The 18,244-nt window shown below is 39.2% G+C and overlaps 1 protein-coding gene and 1 pseudogene across 3 annotated transcripts in view; both read left to right on the plus strand.

Annotated features, from left to right (window-relative positions):
• Window positions 1-18,244, plus strand: part of ZDHHC17 (zinc finger DHHC-type palmitoyltransferase 17) — a 328,798-nt gene that overhangs the window by 163,493 nt on the left and 147,061 nt on the right. The gene's annotated exons all lie outside the window — the stretch shown is intronic.
• LOC116156467 (14-3-3 protein theta-like) lies at window positions 6,801-9,954 on the plus strand (annotated as a pseudogene).

Genomic DNA, 18,244 nt, shown 5'->3' on the forward strand with positions numbered 1-18,244 from the left:
AATATGTAAGTCAGAGCATGCTATTCTCCCTTTTAAATCTTTCAATGGCTTCCATCAACTTAAAGAAAAAATGTTTCACTATTGACTTTTTCCTTTAAAGTAACTTACTTTTTACTTATTGTAGTAAAGTCTCAGAATGAACTAGTAAATGTGAGCATATAAAAGACAAAGCAATAAACTACAATATCCCACCAGACACAGCTCCTTGGTTCTGTGGTGTAGTACAGATGCTCTCAACAGAAAATAAGTTGTTACTTCAGTGTCCTTAGGGTCACAGCATACATGCCACTTGCCACAGGAAAATTATCTGCTTGTCTACCTCAGGAAGGTTAAAGGCAAATTTTAGGATCTTATTTTGAAGGATACAAACATCTCCTGAGAGAAACTGTGATGGGAGCCTTGGTATAGGTTAGATCTGAACACAATAATTTTAGGTGCTTCTGACTAGAAAATGTTGAGATAAATCTGCCTCAATCCCTTGGGAGGATTCTTCATTGTTTCAGCTATCTATAGCTGTGTAACAAACCACCTCGACTCAGTAGCATAGAACAATTGTCCATTTTTTATTAGTTTCTCTCATAGTTCTGGGAGGTGAGTGGGCTCGGCTAAATCCTGTCTCTTGGAGTTGCAGTCAGACTGGCTGGGGCTGGAGACATTTTGAGGCTTCCTCATCCACGTGTGTACAGGAAGATGCGGGCTATTGGCTGGAACATGTACACATGGCATTTCTATGTGACCTGGGCTTCCTCCAAATAAACGATTGATGTGGGAACATAAAGGTCTAGCCATCATGGCCCAACCTGTGACAGCTCTGAAAAGCCATTCTCACTCCAGACCTCCCTGTGGCATCAGCCATGGCTGTCACTGGGACTGCATCACAATTCATCTTTTCCCTCCGTCTACTCGCCCACTCTGGCTTCCTTCCCTTCCCTTCTCTTCCCCTCCACAGGAAGGAACTGGCATCACAAGGCACTTCTTAAAGAAACATCATGTGCACTCACTCAGTCTTAGAGTCAGTTCCTGGGGAACTCAGCTTGCAACAACGTGGGACTGTAAATTCAGTAGGGAAGGCGAGCTAGTGAAAGCTAAATGAGCTGGAACCATTTGAGGCCAGTTAGTGTTGGTGTCAGAACATCCATTTGGGTGCATTGGGAGCAGCATTCTCTGTTTTGAATGTATGTGTGTTTGAGGATATAGGGAGGGGTGCAGAAGGGGAATTCACTTGGGGATTTATTTTGAAGTTGCTTTATACAAGTACACTATGACTTAGATTGTATATTTATTTGTAGGGTTTATCTGGGCAGCTGATGGACATGTGAGGATGAGAAGAAAAGCCCCTTCATGCATGTACACATCCCCCAACCCGACCCTCTTAGAATAGCCATCCAAGGTTGACTGAAAGAGTTGAGACATTCTCCAGAAAGTCTTGTAAAGAATTGAGGCACTTAGCCTTGTTGGTGTTTTGTGGCCAAAAATGAGCAAGAAAATAACCACCGTGCAGAACCAGAGCCTGCAGTGGCAGGCTGATGGAGGGCACAGGAATATGTGCATTCACTGCTTAATCTAAGAACATCCTGTAGGAAGATTGACTTGATCATGTTAAGAAGCTTATTGGAGACTTTTGAAAATCAGCCAAAACTCAGAGCTTCAAAACCCACCAACTCCCAAATATTAGCATGGCTAACTCCCTTCATTTTCTTTAGATTTTTGTCAAGGATCACTTTTTCAAAGAGGCTTCCTTAACCATTCATTCTAATTAAACTAGCACCTCTATCACTCTCTCCCTGCATCCTGCTTTTACTTTCCTTTATATTGCTTATCACCACCCAACAAAATTTTATGTATTTACTTATTGACTATCTTTCTCACTAGAATATAATCTCTGGAAGGGGAAGGAATTTGTCTATTTTGTTGATCACTGTATACCAAGCAGCAGACAATAACAAGAACTTAATAGATATTTGTCAATTGACTGAATAGGCATTTTCTTGAGTAATCAAAATTTCTCCAACTCTTTATCTTCTGGTAGAAATTCCAAACTCCCCTTAGAGATGGGAAGCACAGGCAACAGCAACTTTTTACTGAATATTTCCTAAGTGGCTTTTATGTCATATTTGTGAAGTTAAGAAAATAGATTACTATGATAAAATAGGTAGAAGAAAATAGATCACTCTGGTAAAAAAAAATCAAACATTCATACTCAAACTTGAGTAAATTGAAAAATGCCCCTTCTCTCCCAGTTTTCTCCCTTGGTTCTCCTTGTAAAACAAGATAAGGCCATTGCTTCTCAGTGCTTATTAGCTTGAAAACATAATTTTAACTTTTTAGGAGAGATTTCATTTGACTCAATTACATATTAGCATATAAGCTTGTTTCTTTCCAAATCAATCAGTTGAAACAGAGAACACTAATTTATCTTTGAGTGGGGCTGCCAGTGCTGCCCTGAAAACACCAACCATTACAAATAGGCACTGGTAATAAGCCTGAAATTTTATTGCTATTGATACAAAGTACATTATATTTCCAATGTAATAGGGTAAATTTACCTATGAAACATAAAATTAATCACCCAGAATAGAATAATTTTTCAGGAACTTGTCCCCTTCTACGCTGTTGGTGGGAATATAGATTGGTACAGCCACTGTGGAGAACAGTATGGAGGTTTCTTAAAAAACTAAGAATAGAGTTACTATATGATCCAGCACAATCCCACTCCTGGGCATATATCCAGAGGAAACTAATTTGAAAAGATACATGCACCTCAATGTTCATAGCAGCACTATTTACAATAGCTAAGACATGGAAGCAACCTAAATGTCCATCGACGGATGGATAAAGAAAATGTGCTAGATATATACAATGGAATATTACTTAGCCACAAAAAAGAATAAAATGCCATTTGAAGCAACATGGATGGACTTAGAAATTATCATATTAAATTAAGTAAATTAGACAAAGACAAATATCATTTAATATATTATATATCATTATATGTAAAATCTTAAAAAATGATACAAATGAACTTATTTACAAAACAGAAATAGCCTTACAGACAGAGAAAACAAACTTATGATTACCAAAGGGCAAAGGTGGGGAGGAATAAATTAGGAGTTTGGGATTAACTTATACACACTACTATATATAAAATAGATGAGCAACAAGGACCTACTGTATAGCCCAGGGACCTATATTCAATATTCTGCAATAACCTATAATGGAAAAGAATCTGAAAAAAATACATATGTATAACTGAATCATTCTGCTGTACACCTAAAACTAACAAAACATTCTAAATCAAGTATACTTTGATAAACATTTTTAAAAATCATTATCTTTCAGAGACAAAAACTGAATTGTTTAGGGATAAAAATTTATGATATCTTGGATTTGATTTAAAATATGCCCATAGAGTAGAAGAATAATGGATGGTGTTATAGATGAGTCAACTTTGGCCATATGCTGACAACTGTCTAAGCTGGATGAAGTATAGTATAAGGTGTTTTAATAAAATATTCTAACTTTATGTTTGAAATTTTCCATAATAATAATTTTTTAATTAAAAAAATGTGCCTATAAGTTGGAGAGGCATCCTCCAGCTTTCTGGGAACTGCCCTCTTTCTCCATATTCTGGAAATTTGGAACTCACCTTCCCAATCCGTATAAAGATACATTCTTCCCAAACTTGGACATTTTTCCCTCATCTCAGAGATAGATGCTCATCCTGGGGATGGAGGTTAGCCAATGAGACTCCTCTCCTAGAGGTTTGGAACTGGGACCAAATACTTCTTGAACTCTAGGGAAGGAGTTGTTGATGGTGGATATTTTCTGCCTGATGGTCTAGAGAACGGAGATAGGCAGTGTGCAGGAACAGAGCAGAATGAAGGCTGAGGGGAAGCAGACCCCCAGGAGAGACGCTCTCCTGATTTCCCAGTGTTGCTTGGGCCCTGGTCCCAGGTGACTACTGAGGATCTGCTGCATCTCAGTCTTTGGGTTCAGAGAAACAATCTCATTTCTCATAATAAATTCATCCCCTCGCCCCGACTTTGTGTAGCTCTGTTGGGTCTCTATCAATTACTACCACAGACTCTAACAACCATGCTTTTTTAAAGTAAGGTTTTAGGACTTGCCTTTTTCTCTCAAACAGCCCCTGAAATTTTTCAGAAAAAACAAAGAGGAGGAGGTGCTCTTTCTCCCTTACAGAGAAGCAGACACTCTTAAGTAACATAGAGGTACTTCTGATATAGGGTTCAATCTAGGACGTTCACAAAAGTACCACTCTTACTTTTCTGTTCACTTTGGAGACACCTGAAAAAATGTATAATCCTATACTGTTTTCTGTTATCATAAAATTCTCTTTGAGAGATATTTATACAAAGGAGACTTTTAAAGACAGCCAGACTTGAGCAGAGATTGCCACTGTGTCCTCTGAAAAGTTCCCTGTGAATTCCAGTAGTCTAACTGGTTATCTTAATAATTTGCTTCCTTGGTAATTGTTTTAAAACTGACATCTCTACTTTTTAAAAATGTAATTAAATATTTATGAGATTTCTTTGTTAAGCAAAGAGAAGAGTTTTAGAATGTCTTTTTTTCTCCCTTTCTGCGGAAATGAATAGCACATCCATGACCCTTGGTATCTCAATCAAACAAACACATGAGTGCTTTTGTCTCATTACCTGGAACTAGTCAGGGTAGAAACTGCTACCTATTTCAAACCCATTCTTATTGCTAACACCAAATTTATTTTCCTTAACTGATCCACTAATACTGGGGAAAAGTATTTGAGTTCTATGGGTCTTTATTTCCTATTATTTCTCAAACAGTATTAAAAAAATGAGGGTTTTCATTTCCGCAGCATAAACTTACTGCTTATCAGGATCCTAGGGTCTATGTATGAGTGCTACTTGCCGAAAAAATCATTTGATTTTTGAGGTCTCTTAGGGAAGCAGAAAACTCTCTGTAGGATCATTTTGTGAAGAAAGCAGACTCACTTTTGGGGGCATGTCCAAATAATATTTATCTGACCTGGTGTGCTTGAATGGTGTCTCCTGGATTTTAGAGATCTGCTTGGTTCTAAGGTTGTTGGGTACATAGTCCAGGCCAGGACAACACAGAGTGAGGAAGGGAGTTAATAAATTACCAGTGAATTGGAGCCTTCTATCTTTGAATTTGGGCCAGGGTATCCCTTAAACCAAAGATCTAAAGATGCCTACGGTTCCTCAAATGCTTTTTCTTTCTTTCTTTTTTTTTTTTTTTTTTTTTTGCCATAATAGTGCAAAGAATAGGCTTTGCCTTCTCTCTCCTCCATTACTCTTGGTTCACACTGGGTCACATTTCAGCCAGGCAATTAAGGCACAAAACATCGTAATTTATGTGGGGAAATCGTGGTACATGCAATGTATACATAAAAGTAATCTGATTCACAGGCTTCTTCATTTTCTTCCAATCCATATAGAGAACTCTTACTTTTCCTGATTTCTTAAGAAGTGAGATTTCTTTTATCATTGCTTTTCTAGGTTAAATTTGGGTTCAAAATGAAGTTTATTTTATGGCAGCTTGTAACCTCCTGTATATTTAAATCCTTTTAGTCTCTTGCTCATTGAAGTATCTCTTAACCAGTCCCCTATTTGTACCTGGGCATGTCAGCTCTGATAACTCCTTTGATTTTTCCCTTTTTAAAAAGAACTTTTCAGTTGTTGGATTCTCAAGGCCACATTGCTAGTAGATGAGAAAGGAAGAATTCAAAACCGGCAGTCTCTTTCTCGAATCTGGAATCTTAGTCACTGTAGTGTATTTACTGAAGAACGGACATGGAATGAGAGTGAAGTATAGGACTGAGGATAGAAGAGAGGTTCCAGTGAGTTGTTCTGAACACCAGTTCAAGGCTCCTCTTGAGAGTGGGTGGGGTACTGTAGTCAGACTGGGTTTAAAAAAGCAAAGCCATGGGCAGAGTGGATGCAGTCTTTGTTTCATCACTGTCTTGTAGTAAGTGTTAATCTTGGTATACTATGAATCTTAATATCAATTCCAAATCTTCTTCATATGTTTTTCTGTACACCTTTGGGTCCTCATGAAAATAGAATTTCTAGGTAACCTATTTTTCCAAAGTTCCCAAAGTAGGGCATGCAAATTGATACCCCCTGCCCCAATCTGGCACATATGTGCGTGTGCACATACACACATCTATTCTCTATATGATACATGCTGTAATTAGCTCTTTAAAAACTACCAAAGTGCAAACTTCTCTCATTTTCAGTTCTTTTCCTCTCAGGTCTTCCCAATTCTTGCTTATTTCTTCTATATATACTTACATACTTGTTTCAGTTACAGTAACTCTGTAACAAACCACATCCAACTTAGTGGAGTAAAACAACAATAGTCATTTTATTACTTCTTATGGCTTCTGTGAGTCTGTCTCAGAGACTCCCATACTAGTGATGTCAGTGACTGAAACTGTAACAGCAGACGGGGCAGGAAGCAAGGAGGACTGAAGCAGCTGGGGGCTGGACGGGCCTCTCTCCCTCTCCATGTAGTTTCAGGGCAGTAGCTGCCTCAAAGTAAGTGCTCAGTAAATAGTAGCTCTTATAATTATTAGCTCCATGGAAAACCCCAAGGTGTTTGAAGATGGGATTTTTTTCTATCCCCACAGCAAATAATTGGGGGAATGCTTCCCAACTCATGAACTCTTGTCTTTGTTATTATTAATTAGCATTCATATAACTTAATCCTTTTAAATGGCCTAACAATAATTTACTTGTAACTTTAATGCCACTCCTGACAGAAGGTAAGTGGCTATAGTAAAGCCGAAATAAGGAAAGCATAATTAAAGAGCATATTAAAGTAATGAGTAATTTGAATTACTCAAACTATGAATCTGAACACTGAACTAAAACTATGGGTTGATGGTGGGAGGGATAGTCTCCTTCCAGCCTAGCTGCTTACCATGACTTTCCCTCACCTTTTGTGCAGGACTATCCCTTCAGAGCAAGGCCTGGAATTGCTTTGTTTCCATATAAGAATTTTACAGTATTCAACTAGTGTCTTTAAATCTTACAAGGTGTTACATGCTGTTTCAAAGATTTGTAAGTGCTATTGACTAATGTCTGTGTTCCCTCCAAAATTCATATGTTAAAGCCATTATCCCCAATGTAGTAGTATTGGAGATGGGGGCTTTGAGAGATAATTAAGTTGAGATGAGGTCATAAGGTGGTGTTCTCATGATGGGATTAGGACCCTTAGAAGAAGAGACCAGAGAGCTCCTAGCCTCCCCATATGAAGATACAGCAAGAAGGCAACTATCTGAAAATCAGAAAGAGGGACCTATCCAGATGTCACATCTGCTAGCACCTTGATCTTGAACTTCCCCGCCTCTAGAACTGTGAAAAATACATGTCTGTTGTTTAAGCCGCCTGGTCTGTGGTATTTTAACTCCCCAAGTTGACTAAGACAATATGGAAACTAAATATTTAGGTTTAGAAATGCATTTCTCATAGAAAACTTGATTCAAATAATAATTCACTCCTGAGGGGACAACACTAACTGAATTTGTAACATAGTTGAAATATCAAATACTTTAGAAATGTTGCAGAAAAACTTGTTACAGCTCGGTGTTACAGCTCAGTTTGACAGCAACCTGGATCCAGGCAAGAGACCAAGCAGCACTCGGAGAGTTGGAGAACTCAGGTTTATTACACAAGTGGGCCCAGAGGAGTTAATGCTCCAAGCTCTGGACCCCATCTGTAGGTTTACACAGGCTTTTATAGGCTGCCGGTTTACACTTTGCAACATCATATGCAAATAAGGTATAACAAAAGTTGACTAATTAGGAACAGACTTTGTAGAAATGGACCAATCAGGGGGAGAGAAATAACCAATCAGGAGTGAGGGAAATGAACCAATTAGAAGTGAGCTCCACTTTCCTAGCGGTTAGCCGTTTCAGAGGCAAAAAGTGAGATAAAACCACTGGGCCAGGGAACCAGATGGTGCTGGCAGGAGAGTAGTGGCCCTGCCTGGGGGTCCTGCCAGTTTTGTTTTATGGGGCTTCCCACCTCAAAAAGACAATATTTTAAAAACTGTTGCCATATTTTTTTTTTTAACAAAACAGGAAAAATAGGCATTAGTTTGTGAAGCAGGAGTCCTGTGTTCAGTCCTCTGCTCTCCTCTGCTCTGTGAATCTGACCAGGTCATTTTACCTCTCCGGCCGTCAGTTTCTTCATTTGTAAAATGAAAGAGTAGAAAGCATTACAGTAAAAGAATACTTTTAAAAAATGTCCTTATTTCCTATACCCACAAAAAAGAACTGAAAGAAGCTAATTAGAGAAGGAAACTCTACCCTGAGACTAAGAAAGGATCTGATCTCATACCACAGACTCTGAAGATCTTTATGCACAAACAACATCACTAAAAGTAAGCTAGCAGAGAAGCCAGGTTCTAATGCTCCTGGACACATGCAAACTGTGGGAATGAGATTGAGGCACCTCTAATTCTACCTAGTTCAGAGGATGAGGGCTTCAAAGGATGAGTGGGCTTTGGAAAAGAGCAAACTTCCTTCTCTGAGTCATTTCCAAGAGGTAATGGCATGTCCAGAAATTCTATTTATGATAGATTAGAGGCTGCAGAGTGGTTAGAAGAGAAACCTTAAAATTGATTTTGCAAAGCACTGTATATTAGACTGAGGGAGTGTCAAAGGTCAGTATCAAAGAATTGTGGATGAGACATTGATGGAATAATGGGGCCAGCAATCCCTAGGGACCCTTCAGCTCTGCCATTGACAAAAACAATGGAACAGGAGGAGGAAGGTTTGAATAAAGGAAAAATTATTTTTTTCTTTGTAGAAACTACTTGGAGGGTAGAAGAGGGAAAACACTGAAGACCCAAGCTCAGAGCAGCTGACAGCTGTGCCATCCTTTTTGTCTCACTGGTGTCCCCAGAGTGACAAGAGTTGGGAATTAGGGCCACAGAATCCTCAAAGTTAGCCTATCTTGTGGTTAACTCCCATCTAAGGGCTGAACAGGAGACTTTTACAAGTTTTAGCATGGTTCAACAAAATAATTATTACTGGTACAGGCAAAGAGTGAAGCTGGAGTTCCAGCCCCGTCAGGTACCCCTTTGGCAATTGGTGTGAGCAATAGCACAACTGTTATTCTCTTTCTGGCTACAGCTGTGGCTGTGCAGTGGATGGAAATAGACATAACCTTCTTTCTACATGTGAGACCTCTGGATGCTCAGCTGAAATTTTGGGTATGCCTGAGGAAACCAGAGCTCTGACTGAAAACCAAGATGAAGACCCACCAGAGCTATCCAATGAGAGTGCAGTCTACTCTGGGGAGCCTAACAGGACACTGTCTGAGTTGCAGGTCCACCTTGAGAGAGTCATCTCGAAGTTTGAGCAGAAAACCAATACCTCTGACAAATTTCGGCTGATTAAGAACTATCAAGAAAAAGTAGAGCCTGAACTGAGATCCTGTTGCACCACTATACTGAGATTGTTGGATAAGTGCTTAATAGCCAATGCGCTTAATCCAGAAAGTAGTCTTTTATCTGAAAATGGAGACTAATTCCAATACCTTTGCTGCATAAGGTGATCAAAAACAAAACTATAGGTAATTCCCAAGGAGCTTCACAAAAGACATTTGATATAAATGTGAAAGAGAGGCAACCTACATACCCAACCCACCTTGGGCTGGCTCTTAGCATTTCTATACTTTACTGTGAATTCCTAGATAACCCAGAGCTTGCCTGCACACTGGCTAAAACTGCTTTTGGTGAAGCCATCATAGAACTAGATGCACTGAATGAAGACTCATAAAAGAACAACATCTTTATCATGCAGTAGCTTAGAGACAACATAACACAATGGACATCAGACAATGCGGGAAAAGAATATGAGATGCAGAAGAGATAGAAAGCTAAACATATACAGAGTGTGATTCTTTTCCTCTTGAAGAAAATTTTTACACATCTCCATTCCTTGCTCCACTTGGATTATCTATAGCAAAGAAACCCATTCAGTGTATGGAATCAACTGTTTGAAATTTTACAATGTATGGACTACATTTCTTAGAGTGTTTTACTTGCATAGATCAATCTCATAACCATATCTTCTTCAGATGTAAATGACATGTGTTAAGTGTTATATGGAATAAAGTGGACATTTTCAAACTAAGAGGGGAAATGGCATGTAGGACAGAATTCCACTGTCTTAGAAGAACTCCTAGAAGGAGAAATAAGATTAAAGAGAACGTACTGAGTCAGACAGTTTCCTATGCTGGTCAACAGGTGGCATAAGAGTAGCTTGGATGCCAACAGGGACAAAGGGCGGAAATAAATACTCGGGATAAAAGCAGGCTTTGGGTGAATGTGTGGGGAGGCAGCGTGACTGGTTGTTTATATCTGAACATATCTTATGTCTCTAAATTGTTCATTGCTTGAAGTGAGGAACACTTCCAGGCACAACTAAAAGATGTACTGAACCTTTCTGTGCCTTGATTTCCTCCCTGTAAAATGGATATGAAAGTGATGCCTTCTTCATAGCATTGTTGTGAGCAATAGTGAATTAATGTATGCAAACATAACCATGCATATTACAGGGCAAATGCCCAATAAAGGTCGGTCACTAGGACTCTGCACAATGACCACGAGGCACACGTAATATCAACAGGTATTAGTGGATGCACAATTGGACAGGACGTCCATAAGGCTGATACTTATAACTCAGAGACCGTGGAGCATTAGAATATCCATAGTACAGATTGTTAAGGGTTTACATTGGTAATGGGACTCTTTAAAAAGGATATAATCTTAGGAGTTCATTGAAATAGTATCTCTCTGAGTATCGTTTATGTCTACTTCATTGAGTCTTTCCAGAGAGGTGTATAAATATGACTAAGCCAGGCAAACTTATTTTGATTTATTCCTTAGGTAAGAATGGTCAGTCCTTACCATGTTCAGCTCTTGCCCAGACACAGGTGTGTTGCTTTATGAACTCAGTCCTATCACTACCTGCAAGGTGACTTAAAGAAAGAGGCTGGAATTAGTCTTGCTATTCTCAGCTTGATATATGGGGGACCAACGGGGAACCCTGCAGTACTTGCTCAGCCATCAGGGTGCATTTTCCTTTCCTAACTTTCCGTCTTCAAGTTCAGGTCCTAGATTAGGGCTTCTAGCCAGCTCCTGGATTTCATGTCAATTTTTCCTGAGAACATAGCTCAGTCCTGGACCCTAGGTAGGGCCTTGACAATCTGCTTATCCATTTCTTGCCCTCTTATCCTGATACCCAAACTATGCCACTGTCCCTCAGATGTAGATGAGATTCTGCTTTGCACCCCACAGATCCCTCTGGAACAACTACCACTGCCTCTCTGACAAATACTTCTTTCGTCATAATCATCACATCCCCTCTTGGATGTGGACCCTAGGCCAAATTAACCCTGTGTTCTCCCCCTGCCCCTCTTCAGACCCCATTATTGGGACTACTGACCAGACCAGCAAAATCTGACCACACTGCTGGGTTCTCCTTCCCTTCCTTTGCCCATTTCTACCTTCCTTTCCTTCTTTCCCTTCTGGTTCGGAAAGCCTTGTTTGTGGCTGACAGGAAGGGATGATTGAATGGAATAAAAGAAAAGCAGATATTATAAAGAAGAGTGATAAGAATACTTTTAGCTCCAGAGGTATAAATGCTCTGAATAGGAAATGGAAGATAAACAAAATGATTCTGAAATTTTAACATGAGGGGGAAAATATACTTTCATAGAGGCAATGTAGAAATAAAATGTGATTAGCTGTGCTTGAGTCCTGCCTCTTCCACTTACAGGTTATATAATTTTTTGTAAGCTTAAGCTCTTCGAGTCTGTTTCCTCATGTATAAATTGGGGTTATAAAAATGTTTATTTTGTAGTGTTGTTGAGAGGATTAAATGACATAAGCCATGCAAAAATGCTCCATTTTGGGGTAGCACCTGTACTCTCCATGACCATTCTTAGATTAGAGGTTGAAAAATAATACCCCATGGGTTGGATTTGGCTCAAAGATGTTTTGTTTGGCCTTGTGTCAGGAGTCCCCAAGACCACCCCCAGGTTCAACAATTCAGTAGGAGGAATTACAAGACTAAGCACATGGTCACATTCATGGCTACGACTTATTATAGCAAAGGGTACAAAGCAAAATTAGCAAAGGGAAAAGCACAGAGGGCAAAGTCCAGCGTAAACAAGGCACTGGCTGCCAGCAATAGAGGTGACAACACAAGTGAAATGCTGTCAAGAAACCTGTTAGAGACTCAGTGCCCAGGTTTTTACTGGGGACTGGTCATGTAGGAAGCCTCTGCCAGGCATATACCAAAATTCCAGACTCTCAGAAGGAAAGTAGGTGCTCTGCAAAAGCCACATTTTTTGTACAAACAGTTTATCCCAGTGAATCATTCTTATCAGTTCTGGGAATTCTGGGAACCAAATTCAAGTTATCAGATGCCAGTCAAGGGTCAGCCTTGTAAGTAGGAAGCCTTTCTAAGAACACACAGTTAGGCCATCTATGTTAACTCTTTTCTACACAGGCCTGCCCAGGGTTTGCCCATGTGTTTTCTTTCTTTCCTTTTCTTTCTTTCTTTCCTTTCTTTCTTTCCTTCCTCCCTTCCTTCCTCCCTTCCTTTCTTTCTTTCTTTCTTTCTTTCTTTCTTTCTTTCTTTCTTTCTTTCTTTCTTTCTTTCTTTCTTTCTTTCTTTCTTTCTTTCTTTTCTTCCCTCCTTCCTTTCTTTCTTTCTCTCTTCCTTCCTTCCTTCTTTTATTTCTTTCCTTAGTTGCCATCCTTCAAAAATTAAGAAATTTTACTCAGGATTTCCAGCTTCTTGAGAAAAATCAGACTTGTCACAGTAATAGATCCATATGCCTACATAGTAATGATTGGTACTCCCCTTTAAGTAAGGTTTAAATTCCCTTAAAGTCACCCCAGTCTTCACCACTGTCAATAGTCTTTCCCACAACTGAGTGCCAATTTTCATTTAATGTCATTGTTTTTGTGACTCTGGTTATGGGCTACATAAAACAAGAGTGACCAATTGGCCAGAGTAGAAAGGAAAAAGGCAAGCATGTAAAATACAACTGATTCATGAAAATGAACAATAACGCAAAAGGGTCACACTCATGAACTCCTCCTGTTGAGTTCCCCCAAAATGCCTTGAATCCACAACTCTTCTCTGGCATTTCTTATTCTTGGATTGATAGGACATTTTTTATTGCTACATATAATAAGCCCCTTGTATTTAACTGGAATCAGTCTTTGTTCCTATCCACCTAAATTTTACTGACTGGAATAGTGATAATATAAATAAAATATTACATATATTGTGAATCAAACTCATTATTATCATCACTGCCAAGACTTATTAGAGTGGACTAACATATAGCAACAGAAAGGTAAATCTTGTTCAAAAGAAATAGATCCAATGAATATTCAAGTAGTTCTGCATAGCAGTGCATTCACTTATTTACTAACTCAACAAATATTTACTTAACACCTACTATGTGACAAGATAATACTAGATATCAAAATAAAATTTTACCTTTATATTCTAGCATCTGGAAAAGTACCAGGCATGGAGTTTGGATTTAATAAATGTTTCCTGACTTCACAAATAAAGTTAACCTATAAGGAGATCTAGAAACCCAAGGATAGACATAATGAAAATAATTTTCTTCAGTATAAAATGCGGAAAGCACAAGTGATATTCTTCCAGGAGCATGCTGCATGCCACCTAACCAGACAGATGTTCTAGATGCCACTTTTTAAATTCTAGTTATACAGCTGGCACAGAGCCTAGTTACAGAGGAGGAACTGAAACTATTCCAATGTCTATTGACGTTTCCATTCTACCAAAAGCAGTGAATTTGAAAAATTCTTTACTTGTCTCCCTGATAATTTTATTCTTCAGAAGTCTGAGGGAACAATTAGGCGAACATATATTCTAGACTTGACTTTTACTAATAAGGAAAAACTGGTCAGTGAAGTATGTAAAAGCTACAAGAAATCAAGAGAAAGAGTTAGTGTCATATTAGAGTTGGACACTGGGAGCAGAGCCTGAATTTGTTAGTATTCTTTTAGTTATAATTGGCAGGAATCCAATTCAAATTGACTCAGGCACAGTTGGATCCAGGTTTTCAAATGAAGTCATCAGAAATCAGTATTTCTCTATTGGTATTAGTTTCTTTCCTGTGTGCTGGCTTCATTCTCAAGACAGGGTCACCTCTCATACTGGCAAGATGACCTCCAGTAGCTCTGAGCTTATGTCCCATGAGGCTAGCAACTTCTTTAGAAATAGAGCATCTCTTTTTCAGTAGTTTCCAGAAAGTCTTGGATTTGAGCATCATTAGATAGGCCTGCATTATGGGCCCATCCCTAAGCCGATAATGTGACCTGTGTGGGGTATGGGAGTAGGTATATACCAGGAACATACTAGCTCTGAAACTCAGGAGGTAAAGTCAGCACGAATGAACTGAAAAGGAACAGTTCCATGAAGAAAAATTAAGGTTCCACTATAAGAATTGAAGGTGCTGGGGATTCATTCATTCATTCAACAAATGTTTACTGAGTGCCTAGTATATGTGTGCCTATTTTAGATTCCAAGTATATATTCCAGTGAATAATACAGACAAAAATTCTTGCTCTATTGGACCAGTTGGGTGAGAGAGAGAAACAATAAACAGCTACATTAATAACATATGTGATATTTCAGGTAGTTATATGTGCTGTGAAGGAAAATATTCCCCAGGGGAGGGGAATAGAGATTGCTGAGGAGGAGGGGTGCTGCAATTTTATGTAGGGTTATCAGACAAAGCCTTATTGAGAAGGCAACATACGCACCAAAGCAGATGAGAGAATGAGCTCTGTGGATATCCAGGTAGAGAGGGAGAGGGAAGAGCAGTGCATGTGTGGGTTTGTATCTTGCACAGGGAGCCAGAGGAGAGCAGGTGAGGTCAAAGATTGTAAAATGTCTCGTAGGCTATTGACCCTGATTTTACTGTGAGCTGAGAAGCCACTGGAAAGCTTGAGCAGGGTAGCAACATGATCTAGCTAACATTTAAAAATGTAGATCAAAGGGAGAAAGCAGGAGATTAGATAAGAGATTAGTGCAATAATCCAGATTAGAGATATTAATGGTTGAAACCAAAGTGATAACAGTGGACCTGGTTAAAAGAGGTCAGATTCTGCAACTATTTTAAAGGCAGTGAATTGAGGGAAGGGAAAAGTGAGAGAAGTCAAGGACTATGTCTGAGGTTTTTCACAAGTGCTTAGAAGCCTGGAGTTGCCATTAACTAATATGGAGAAAACTGTGGGAGCAGTAGGTTTGTAGGAGGACAGGAGTTCCACTGTACTAAATCTGAGGCATTTATTATGATTCAGATTGGAGATGTTGATGGACAGTTGGATGTATGAGTGTGGAATTCAAGTGAAAGTTCCTGGCTGCAGAGTTATTAGTATATATAGATGGTATTTAACACTATGAGACTGGATGAGACCATTGAAGGAGAGAGAGTACAGAAGATAAGTGTTCCAAGAACAGATACTTCAGTGTTTAGATGTCAGGGTAATGATAAGGAATCAGCAAAGGAGACTGGAGGCTGAGAAGAAGCAGTCAATCCAAATATGAGGGAATCTAAGAGAATGAGATATCCTGGAAGCAAAGAGAATAAAATACTTCAAGGAGAAAGAAAATCACTCTGTCAAATGAGGGGAGGTCAAGTGAAAATAAGGACTGACCTTTGGGTTTGACTACACAGAGGGCTTGACAGGAGCAGTTTCAATGGTGTAAAGGTGAAAAAGCCCTATTGGAATCTGTTCAAGGGAGAACGAGAAGAAAGGAATTTGGAGACTGCAAGTATTAAAAACAAAAACAACCCAATTTATTTCTATGTGTTTTGTGATAAGAAGGAGTAGAGAAATGGGGCAGTTGGTAAAAGAGGGCTATCAAGAGAAGTTTTATTTGTTTGTTTTGTTTTGTTTTGTTTAAGTGGGAGAAATTTATATGTTGATAGAATGATGGAGTGGAGAAAGGAAACTGCTGATGTAGGAGAGTGAAGACAGAATTGATGGAGCAATGTTCTTGAGGAGACTTGCAAAAACAACAGATGTCCACCACAAAAACATATGGGAGATTTTAGAAAAACAGATTTCTAAAAGCCCAGAGTAAAGACAACTATGGTTTTGTGACCAACATCATTTAAAATAGGCAAGAGATTAAGAAGAATGAGAGAGCCCGAGGGGTGGAATTCTGATGGAGTGGACGATTCTGGCTTGAACCTGAATTTTGATCACCATTGGCATGATTCAGACATGCCTGCATGTGTAGTGTCATGGCATGAGTCATCCATTATTGTTCATGAAGGGGAGAGGAGTCTCCTGGGAAAGAATTCATTATAAAGGAAGAGAAAATAGGGCTTTTAAGTTTGGGCCAGTAACTGGCCAGATGGGAGGGGAAATTAGTACTGCACGGTGTCTATCTCTCAGATTTAGCCTCTGGCCCACCCTCTTTAAACCCATGTTGGAGTTCTAGGGAGAGGGGACTACAAGAAATGAAAGCTCTGTTTCAATAATTCTGTAAGATGCTAGGATCACAAGACAATCCTGTTTTGCTGCTCATCTGTCGATGCTAACATACAGAGGAGAAAAGACTTGATCCCACTTTGGTGCAGCATGGCCTCTGCGCATTAAGGACTCTAGAAGCTGCTCCATCCTCAAGTTTAACATTCAGTGAGTCTCCAGTGGAGGCCAGCCCTGATGGTTGTGGCAACAATTGAGGCCTCCTCACTCTGCAGCAGTGGGAACCAGTTTCAAGAGTGGGAGGGATTTCCGTAGTTTGTAGTGTTAGAAGACAATACGCTTAGCATGGGTATCACCTGCAGTAGTGGCAGTGGTCGGGCACTATCAGGTAATTTCATAGGCAGCAGAGGCTTTGGCAGCAGGGATCACGGAGAGGAGCCAGGGTAGGAGAGAATCATGGCAGACGCACGTGATAACTGACACTACTTGTTTACGAGCACATGTGTCATGCCACCCGTGAGCTTCCCAGAGACAACTGGATGCGACTTTGAGGGAGAGTAGCTAGAAGTTCCACAGCAGAAGGTTGGGGTGAAAATCAGAAAAAAAATAGTGTTTATTATAGTTAATATGGCTTCATTTTACCCTTAGGTGGATGTGGCTAGGGAAACAGGCTGTAAGAAATTATAATCACATATAATGCTGATGAAGAAGAAAATACTAAAGAAACGTGTGGCTGAAGAGACTGAGCTCTGAGATATATGCTGATGACAGACAGAGGTGTGCATAACTACCACACACGTGAGGGAGAAGCGCAGAACCAGCTGAAGTTGAGGATAACAAAAACAATTCAGTTTAAGAAAAAAAAAAACAACACTGTGTTTGGAGCCAGAAAATGATGTAATGCTGACAGATGGCAGAGAAAGTATAACTACTTAACTGTTGCTATAATAATAATAATAATAATAATAATAATAATAATAATAATAATAATAATAATAATAATGAAAAATGTCCTTCAGAGGGGAAGACATAAAACATAACTAAGCAGGAACTGATTTGGATGGTATGACTATGAGAGATCTTTATTATTTCTACTCTTCTCTATTTTCTGAGAATTTTAGAATGAGCATTACTGGTTTTTTTACTTAGAAAAAGATTCTTAATATTTTATTAAAAAACGGAATTAAAATTAGACATACATAAAGACTTAGTAAGAGCTCAAATGAATGATTTTGATAATGCCAGGTCCACAATTCTAGATGAATTATCTCCTGAGGTACTGAGAGAGCACAAATGTGATGATAGGACAAGAGCTGATAGTCTTTAAGGCATGATAGAGAATAAACAAAGTTGCCAATAGATTATCAGTTTATAAGGCAACTCTGTGCCTCATACTAGCTGCCGTTGCCTGCTACAGGCCAGGCATAGTGCTAGACAAGGGTTGGCAAACTATGGCCCACAGGCCAGTTTCAGCTCACTGCTTGTTTTTGTGCTAAGAATAGCAAATTAAATGATTAGGAAAAAAATCAAAAGAAGATTTCATGTAAAATCTATAGGAAAATCAAACTTCAGTATCCAGAAAGAAAGTTTTGTTAGAACACAGCCACACCATTTGTTTATATATTGTCTACGGTTGCTTTTGTGCAACAATGGCAGAGTTGGGTATTTGTGACAGAGGCTTATGGCCTACAAAACATTAAGACAGTCACTGTCTAGTCTT

This window comes from Camelus dromedarius, chromosome 11 (genome assembly GCF_036321535.1).
Source record: "Camelus dromedarius isolate mCamDro1 chromosome 11, mCamDro1.pat, whole genome shotgun sequence".
Lineage (NCBI taxonomy): Eukaryota > Metazoa > Chordata > Mammalia > Artiodactyla > Camelidae > Camelus > Camelus dromedarius.